Genomic DNA, 9438 nt, shown 5'->3' with positions numbered 1-9438 from the left:
AAAAATTGAAACAGAAGCCATTCTCCCAGACTTATTCTATTAGGCTAGCATCACCCTGATGCCCAAACCAGACAAAGATACAACAAAAAAGAAAACTATAGGCCAATATCTCTGATGAACATAGATGCAAAACCCCTCAACTAAATATAAGCAAATAGAATACAGCAACACATTAAATTATACACCACAATCAAGTGGGATTCATCCCAGGGCTGCAATATGGTTCAAAATATGCAAGTCAATAAATGTGATACACCACATTAACAAAATCAAGGACAAAAACCTATGATTATCTCAATAGACAGAAAAAGCATTAGACAGAATTCAACATCCGTTCATGAAAAAGACTCTCAGCAAATTAGGTATAGAAGGAGAATATTTCAACACAATAAAAGCCATATTGTACAAACCCACCACCAATATCATCCTGAAAAATGGGAACAAGACAAAAGGGCCACTCTCACCACTCCTATTTAACGTAGTATTGGAAGTATTAGCCAGAGCAATCAAGCAAGAGAAAGAAATAAAGGGCATCCAGATTGGAAAAGACAAAGTCAGATTGTCTCTGTTTGCAGATGACATGGTCCTAAATATAGAAAAACCTAAGGATTGTGCAAAGAAAAACCTCTTAGAGCTGATAAACAATTTTAGTAAACTTGCAGGATACAAAATCAACACACAAAAATCAGCAACATTTTCATACTCGAACAACGAACTAGCAGAAAAAGAAAGTAGGAAAGCAAGCCCAGTTACAGTAGTCACCAGAAAAATAGAATACCAAGGAATGAATTTAACCAAGGAGGTGAAAGATCTCTACAATAAGAACTATAAATCACTGTTGGAAGAAATTAAAGAGGACACAAAAAGATGAAAAGACATTCCATGCTCTTCGATTGGAAGAATTAATATTGTCAAAATGTTCATACTACCCGAAGAGATCTACAGATTCAATGCAATGCCCATCAAAATACCAATGACATTCTTCACAGAAATAGAAAAACAATCTAACATTCATATGGAACAACCAAAAACCCTGAAGAGCCAAAGCAATATTGAGCAAAAAAAATAAAGCCAAAGCCATAGCACCACCTGACTTCAAACTGTACTCCAAAGCTATAGTAACCAAAACAGCATGTTACTGGAATAAAAACAGACACTTGGACAGATGGAACAGAATAGACAACCCCAAAATCAACCCACAAACCTATAGCCAACAAAGGCACCAAGGACATACATTGGGAAAAGACTGCCTCTTCAATAAATGGTGCTGGGAAAACTGGACATCCACATGTAGAAGAATGAAACTAGACTCATAACTCTCACCATATAGCAAAACCAACTCAAAAATGTATTAAAGACTTAAAGTATAAGACCTGAAACTGCAAAACTACTAAAAGAAAACATAGAGGAAACACTTTGGGAAGTAGGACTGGGCAAACACTTTGCAGATATGATCCCCAAAGCACAGACAACAAAAGGAAAAACAAACAAATGGGATTATATCAAACTAAAAATCTTCTGCACACTAAAAGAAACAAGTAACAGAACAAAAAGACAACCTACAGAATGGGAGAAATTATTTGCCAAGAATGCATCTGACAAAGGATTAATATCCAGAATACACAAAAAACTCAAACAACAGTAAAAAAAAAAAACCTCAAGTAACCCAATTGAAAAATGGTCAAAGGAGTTGAATAAGCATTTCTCAAAGGAAAACATAAGTGGCAAAAAGACACATGAAAATATGCTCAGCATCACTGAGCATCAGGTAAATACAAATCAAAACAATGGGGCTTGAAAGCAATCAGGAGCAATTAAGCAGGGAGCTGCCTTGGTTGGAAGCCCTAATTACCACTCATTCCTGCGTCCCACCAGCCTGGGGCAGGAGTGTGTGCAGACACACTGAGAAACTGAAGCGAAGCCACCACCACTGTCCCCTCCTCCAACAGCTTCTCAGCCCTCAGTTAAGTGTGGAGGAATGAGATGGTTTCCTAAGAACCCGTGTATGCACCCAACAGTGTATTTGGCCCTTAAGAGGTGACAACAGAAAGAGGAAGCTTTTGACTTCTTTCAACCTCTAGCTGCCAGGCCAGATGAGACCAGGCCTTAGGGACCAGGACACAGGAATGAAACATAGGCCTGCGGTGCCATGTGGACACTACCTGAAGTTGTGCCAAACTTTACAGGCGAAGGGCACAGTCCTCCTCAGGACTGCCCTCACATCAGACACCAGCAGCAACCTTGGGGGGTCCCCAGGTCCCCTCTGACCAAATGGCTATAAATTTGGAGGTTCCCACTATCCCCTTCAGTTTGATAATTTGCTAGAATGAATCTCAGAACTTGGGAAAACACTGTACTTATGATTACAGTTTTATTAGACCAGAAAAGGATACAAATTAGGACCAGCCAAAGGAAGAAACACATAGGACAAGGTCAGGGATAATCCCAGATGTGAACTACTGCGCAGTCTCCCAGTAGAGTCAGGAGGCACATCAGTGTGTAACAATACGTACAGAGTGCTGTTAACCAGGGAAGTTCACCTGAGTTTCTGTGTCCAGAGTTTTTATCGGGGTTTCATTTCATAAGCACAATTGAGGAATCATTGGCCACATGACTGAACTCAAACTTCAGCCCCCTTGCCTCCCTGGAGGTTGGGCTGATACCACATGGCTCAAAGCCCCAACATTTTAACCACATGGTTGGTCTTTCTGGCATGGCGGCTCCCATCCTGAGTCATCTCATGAAATATCACGGCCCATGATGAATAACTAAGACATGCCTATCACTCAGGAAATTTTAAGGATTTAGAGACACCTTCCCAGGAACTTGGAACAAAGCCTAGCCAAATTCTTTATTATACAATGAGACCTCAGTGTGTTTTTAATCTCGGGAAGGGAGAAAAGGGAATGCTAAAATTACTTTTACTACTATACCACCACAACAAATGTAGTAAATAAGTACTGAATAGTACTCACTTTGTCTAATAGCTCCCCGTAACAGATTCCATTGAGCCACCTGTGGCTGAGTGAAGTTATGCAGTTGCCTGGAGTCATGTGGCTGCTAAGTTGTGACACTGACTCAGAGATGTATCTTTTGACTACAGGGCCCATGACCTCACCCACTAAGCTGACCCCACCCATGCTGTAGAACAGCACTATTCTCTAGAATTTTCTCAATGACAGAAATGTTCTGTATCTGTGGTGTCCAAACTCTAGCCACATGTGGCTATTGAGTACTTAGAATGTGTATAGTGTAAATCTGGAACTGAATTTTAAACCTTATTTAACTTCAATTTATATTTAAATGGCCACATGTGGCTAGTGGCTACCATATTGGACAACCAGCCCTAGAACATAAGATATAAAAAAAAATGGGGGAAAATTAAAATGTGTATGAAGGGTTCTCCAGCAGGAACTGAGTCATTCTCTTCTGGTGGATTCTGTACTCTCTGGCTAGGGTGATGTGAATCCCCACTGGCCCCAGAATGGGTAGAAGAGTAGCACCAATTCTTCATCCCAGCTTTCAAAATAGGTCAGAGCATTCTGTGGACAGGAGGCATTAGAAAAGCAGTGTCAGGACTGCTACCCTTCCTGAGGACTCTAGAACATCCTGGGCATTTTACTTATCCATGTTCTCTTTTGTCTCTTTAGCACAGGTAATTGCAAAGCCAGATACTTGAAATTAATCCAGGTTTATTCCTAGGTGAAGAGCAGTCCTCCTCAGTACTGCTCTCATGTCAGACACCAGCAGCAAACTTGGGGGGTTCCTAGATCCCCTGCACTCTGACCAACTGGCTACAAATTTTGAGGTTCCCACTAACCCTCTCAGTTTGATAATTTGCTAGAATGACTCTCAGAATAACTTAAGAAGCTATTTGTTCAACCAACAAAGCAGAGGACTTATGGTCAGATGGAGGGTGGAGCTAAAGGGAAGTGAAAAACAGATGCAGTTTAAAGCAACGCAGTGAGGCTGTTATAGCAAAGCCCTGGTGGAGAGAAAACAGTAGGAAGTGGTAGGCTGATCTTGCTTCTGGCCCAACCTCTAAGGTAAGGAGGGAGGAGAATTCTTGCCTTCTCATGCCCAGTAGAAGTGAGAAATTTGGTGGCTGAATAAATCATTAAAACTGGGAGAGAAAACCTGATGATGCGGGTGTAGAGCAGAGAGTTGGGGATTGCTGAAGGAGGAGGTTTACTTAGGCTGGAACACTAGGGCATGAGTGGACTAAGACTGTCAGGTCAATGCCAGAACCACATAAGTCTCCTGAAAATTATTTTAATCCCATGTCAAAACAAAGTCCAACATTTAATCTTGTGCAGACAAGGTCCTGTTAGGACAATGAGGTTGTTAATTCTTCCCTGCAAACCACATCCATCCATCCATCCATCCATCCTTCGATTAGTGAAAGCACCACATATGACTGGTGGAAAGAAGGCCACACTTCATTTGGGATTTGGATGAGCTGGTGTTCCAAGATCCAGGCTCTGTTTATCAGTTGTGCAGATATAACCCATCTGACCACAGGAGACATGTATGGGGCTATAATATTATTTCTTTTGGTATCCTAGAGCTCAGGATGTAGTCCAACAAAAGCACTTTCTAACCATTATTTGGCTTAAGAATTTGCCTCTATATAACAATTTTAAAAGTTACTAAAATACACACACACACACACACACACACACACACACACACCCCAGAACTCTCTTTCCAGTAAAGGGATTCTTGCCATCTCTTTATACCAAGGACTTGACTCTTAATATCTACAAAATACTTAACATTTTCCTTCTGTGTACATTGTTACTTTTTTCAATTTAGCTCTCTGTCAATAGGCAGCTTGGATATAAGATTTAAAATTTTTTTATGAAAAAGAAACACTTTATAAAATCAAAAATCAAAGAGAAATGAACTAACCGGAAAAACACTTAGCAGAAGCTAACATTGTGATATTTCTTTCATTAGATACTTTGCAAACTTGTGGTTGAAAGCTTTTTTTCATCTTGATAATTACTCCTTCAAATCTGTTGTTTATAAATATTACTTCATCATAAAGATCTCTGAGGAAATGTTAGAAAACTAACATACTGTACTTTCCTCTGAACATTTCTTGGCATAATTCACATGCCAGAAATAAACAGTGACAGTCCCAACAAGAAGCAAATACTTTAGTCCAAGTTCTTCCCAATGGCTCATGTCTGAAGTCCCCACCTTGGCTCTAGGACCCCCGAGGCTCCAACCCTCACCACACATACACTCCTTCCCCTCCATCTCAGCCTAACTGATTTCTCTAAATTCACTCTTGACATCTACAGTCACACCTTATTTAAATCTCATTAATGGGGGCTGGCTGGTTAGCTCAGCTGGTTAGAGTGCAGTGCAAGGTCAAGGGTTTGGATCCCAATACCAGCCAGCCGCCAAAAAACAAATAAATAAATAATAAAAAGTAAATCCCATTGATGGTCATATTACCCTTAGAATGAAGATATTAATCCTCACTGTGGTCTCTAAGGCCTGACATGATCTGGCCCCTGCCTATCTCTCCGACCACACTGTCCAGGGAAATAAGATGTGAGTGACAAATATGAGTCATACATATGATTCAATTTTCTTGTAGCCACGTCAAAAAACCTAAAAAGAAACAAATGAAATTAATTTTATTAATATATTTTATTTAACCCCCAAACATCTAAAATATTATCATCTCAACATGTAATCAATATTTTAAAAGATGAGATATGTACGACTAGAGATAGTTTTAACTTCTTCCAATCGGAGGCCTTGTACTTCATTTTTCTTGCCTTATGGCACTCGCTATAGCCAAAAATCCAGAATGGACACACTGGACTTGTTTCTGATCTTGGAAGTAAAACATTCAGTCTTTCACCATTAAGTACAGTGTTAGCTGTGTGTTTTTTGCTGACGCCCTTTATCAGGTTGAAGAAGATCTCTTCCCTTCCAAGTTTGCTGACAGATTTTAAAATCGGGAATGGATGTTGAATTTGATCAAATGTTTTTTCTGCATCTACTGAGATGATCATGTGGGTTTTCTTCTTTAGTCTTTAATATGATGAATTACATTGATTTCTGAATGTTGAACCAGTCTGGTATGCTGGGATAAATCCCACTTGGTCATGATGTATTTTCCTCTTCCTTCCTTCCTTCCCTCCATCTCTCCCTCCTTCCACAGTGATGACAGCTCGTGTGTTTACTACATGCCAGGCACTGTATAAGAGCTTTACCAGTTCTATTTTAATTAAAAGTAGGTGCCATTATTATCATCCCTATTTTACAGATGAGGAAGCTGAAGTACCGAGATGTCGAGCGACTTGCCCAAGGTCATGCAGCTAGGGAGTGGCAAAAGAAAGGCCGTCAGGTTTCACAGCCCGTGTGATTAAGCAATGTGAAATACTGCCACCCTTTTTTATGTGAATTCCATCCCCACCTGGGCTGCTGACCCAGAGATATCGTTTGAGTTCTACCCAGGTCATCTGCCCCAAACACACGTCCTCCACCTGGGTTTTGGGTGCATTCCTTCATATTCCTTTGACTTATCCCTTTCTTGCTCTTTTGGTCACTTACAGTTTCACTGCTAGCTCCTCCCCCAGCCAGCTAGAACACCCATAATCCAAAACTAGAAATTGGGATGTGATCTGATAAAAAATTCTTTTTTCTTACCTTGTAAATTTGTTTTCGTGAAAACCATGATGACATAATTTAAAGGATTCACAATGCATCCAATTAAAAGACTTTACTGAAAATAATAACCAGGGTTTTTCTGCACTTCCTCGCCTCTCCACAGATCCCCCTTGTCTTATCCTCTCCACCTGGGATCTGCCCAGGGCTGGGCACCCCACTGTAAGGAGATGGGATGGAGCAGAACAGCCCCCGCTTCTTCAGCTCAGCAAACGTTTAAAGTTGTCGTTCTTTTCCAAGTTCTGTTTCTTGCTTCGTTTTTCCATCTGTCTAGTGCCCTAACTGTGGGCAGTTCCGTCCTGGAAGTGCAGACAGACAGCAATCACAAAGGAGTCGGAGTGGCAATAGATGGGACGGCAATCTATCGCCATTTGTAAAAGAAAATGGCCAATTTCGTAAATTTCCCAAAAAGTAAGTGCGTCTACACTTTTTAAATGAAGATAAACTGCCAGCACCCATCATCCCTTGTCTGGGACGTCTTAGGGAGCGGTAACTTTAAGCTCGCCCTACTTTCACTTTCCTGATGTCTGACTGTCAGCTCCAGTCGGGCTGAGAAAGCGTCGAAACAAAAACGACCGGACGGGCAGGGAAGAAAACTGGAGGATGCGGGCATCGATCCCGCTACCTCTCGCATGCTAAGCGAGCGCTCTACCATTTGAGCTAATCCCCCACCGCTGGGCACGGGCGCTTATCTGTTCCTCTAGAGAAGGGTCAGAGAATGGAGACGTGAAGATAAATTGCTTTGACCACATTCATCGTGCTTCATAAAGCCAAACTGACACAGTAAAAGTGACTTTCCCTCAGGCCGGAATCGAACCAACGACCTGCGGACGGCTGTGGACAAACACCTACAGCTCCGCCCTCCCAGCTGGACTACCGAAGGCAGCGACGCACTTCGTCGGCTTCATGTGTTTTGTATCGCGATCTCTTCCCGATTCCCAAGTTCCTGCCCGCAGACCGCCCTGTCCTCACGGCAGCCGGAGCCAGGCCTCGCGTCGCTGACGCTGCCCGGGGCTCTGAGGAAAGGGTCCCCGCCTGGCCCCGGGAGCCGGCGACTGGCCCGGTACCGGCGTGACTCGGGGACTCGGGAAACGCCAAAGACGGTTTAGGACCAAGCACAAGCCGTGACCCAGCAGCCTCCCAGCCGCGCTGGGAACCTGCACGGACACGTCCTCGCTTGCGGATCACAAAAGATTTCACGCGCGGGACGCCATAGGCCCAAAATAGAGCGAAAGCGCATAAGGTCCTAACCGTTTCACGGAATGTAACGTGAAACCGCGAGGGGGATCCCGGAGAGAATCTGAGGAAGCGGGGAAAAAGGTTAAGGTGTCTCCTTCGAGCCGGAATCGAACCAGCGACCTAAGGATGTCTATTGTCAGGGAAACCCACTACAGTCCTCCGCTCTACCAGCTGAGCTATCGAAGGGACACGAGCATACGTGGCGCCCCCTTGAGATTCAACACATTAGAGCCAGTCGCCCAGGGACTGTACCGAGCATGCGCAATCCGAGGGCCAGAGGCCGGAGACTGCGCCAGTGGTGCGGAAGCGTTTTGCGCGTGCGCAAAAAGACAGCTCGCACCCTGCACCGTGCCCCCCTTCCCCCCGCCTCCCGAGCCCTGCTGTCACGGCAAAAGCTCCCAACCCGGGTGTCCAGGGCCCGCCGTGTCAAGACCGCGGCTCCACCGCCACCCCCACCTGTCTGTCACACTTTTCCTTTACCAGCCTGCGTTGCCTCTAGGATGACTGTCGGCTGGGCCTCACCACTCGGTGATCTGCATGGCCCTCCCAGCCAACTGCACGTGCGGGGCCAGTGGCGCAATGGATAACGCGTCTGACTACGGATCAGAAGATTGTAGGTTCGACTCCTGCCTGGCTCGGACTTTTGTCCTCTCAGGTTTTTAAAACCAAAGATCATTCCTTCCTCCGTCTCTCCTAAACCACAGATAACAACAGTAACTAACATTTCTGCAGCGTCAGAACCTTCGCGCGCTCTTGCCGCTGCCGCCCTGCCTGGGCTCCCGGTGCCGTCCTGTCACAATTCTGCGGGGGCGAGGGGAGGCCCGAGGCTCCCGGACGCCCCTGGCCGCGCCTCCCGCCCGAGCCCGCGAGGCCCGCAGTTCCCGCGGACGATGCGGGGTGAAGCCCAGCACTGCTTCCACCGCCGCTCTGCGCTCGCGAATGATCTTCACGGCCAGTCACTGCACAAGTCACCCACCCTCGACAATGCAAAGAGAGAAAAAGAATTAAGATGACTTAAATGTCTTTTTGATCAGGTTCCTAGTTCACATTTAATTTTAACAAAGGTCTTATTCACGCCCAGATAGGCCTATATGCGGCTTCGAAGGTTTGTTTGTGTAAGGTCAAAGTCGAGAGGGTAACACGTTAATGGTTTGCTGCCGTTTTTTTCCCACGCAGTGCCCCTGCCCAGCTGTTAGCGCTGCGGTAAGAACCGTCTAACGACTTGGCTTCTGCCCGCAGGGGTCTTTTAACCCAAAGGGCATGATGTTGATTTGAGCAAGCAGAGTTTTTATGTTATTACCTTAATGTTACTTGTGGAGGGCAGTTTGGAATTATTTATAAAATCCCTTCGATAAGATAGCAATTCCTAAAAGTAAACGTGTTAAAATGTGCAGTTAGGGAAGAGAAAATGTGAAGTTATGGAAAAGAAAAGGACTGGGGTATTTTTGTTTGTTGGTTTGTTTTAAGCAGGAAAGTGGCTCTCTTAAGGCTGCACAAACGTGGTCAAAA

The 9438-nt window shown here is 44.3% G+C and overlaps 3 non-coding genes across 3 annotated transcripts; 1 reads left to right on the top strand and 2 right to left on the bottom strand.

The window, feature by feature from the left end:
- Positions 1 to 7287: 7287 nt before the first annotated feature.
- On the bottom strand, positions 7288 to 7360 carry TRNAA-AGC (transfer RNA alanine (anticodon AGC)). The gene has a single exon. It is a non-coding gene; the product is annotated as a tRNA-Ala (tRNA).
- Positions 7361 to 8021: 661 nt separating this feature from the next.
- On the bottom strand, positions 8022 to 8115 carry TRNAY-GUA (transfer RNA tyrosine (anticodon GUA)). The gene is made up of 2 exons: positions 8079 to 8115; positions 8022 to 8057 (listed from the first exon to the last, which is right to left on the bottom strand). It is a non-coding gene; the product is annotated as a tRNA-Tyr (tRNA).
- A 379-nt stretch (positions 8116 to 8494) lies between these two features.
- TRNAR-ACG (transfer RNA arginine (anticodon ACG)) lies at positions 8495 to 8567 on the top strand. Its single transcript has one exon. It is a non-coding gene; the product is annotated as a tRNA-Arg (tRNA).
- Positions 8568 to 9438: the final 871 nt, after the last annotated feature.

Source organism: Cynocephalus volans, chromosome 15 (assembly GCF_027409185.1).
Source record: "Cynocephalus volans isolate mCynVol1 chromosome 15, mCynVol1.pri, whole genome shotgun sequence".
In the NCBI taxonomy this organism is placed as follows: Eukaryota; Metazoa; Chordata; class Mammalia; order Dermoptera; family Cynocephalidae; genus Cynocephalus; species Cynocephalus volans.
This window is presented reverse-complemented; position numbering and strand designations above follow the sequence as displayed.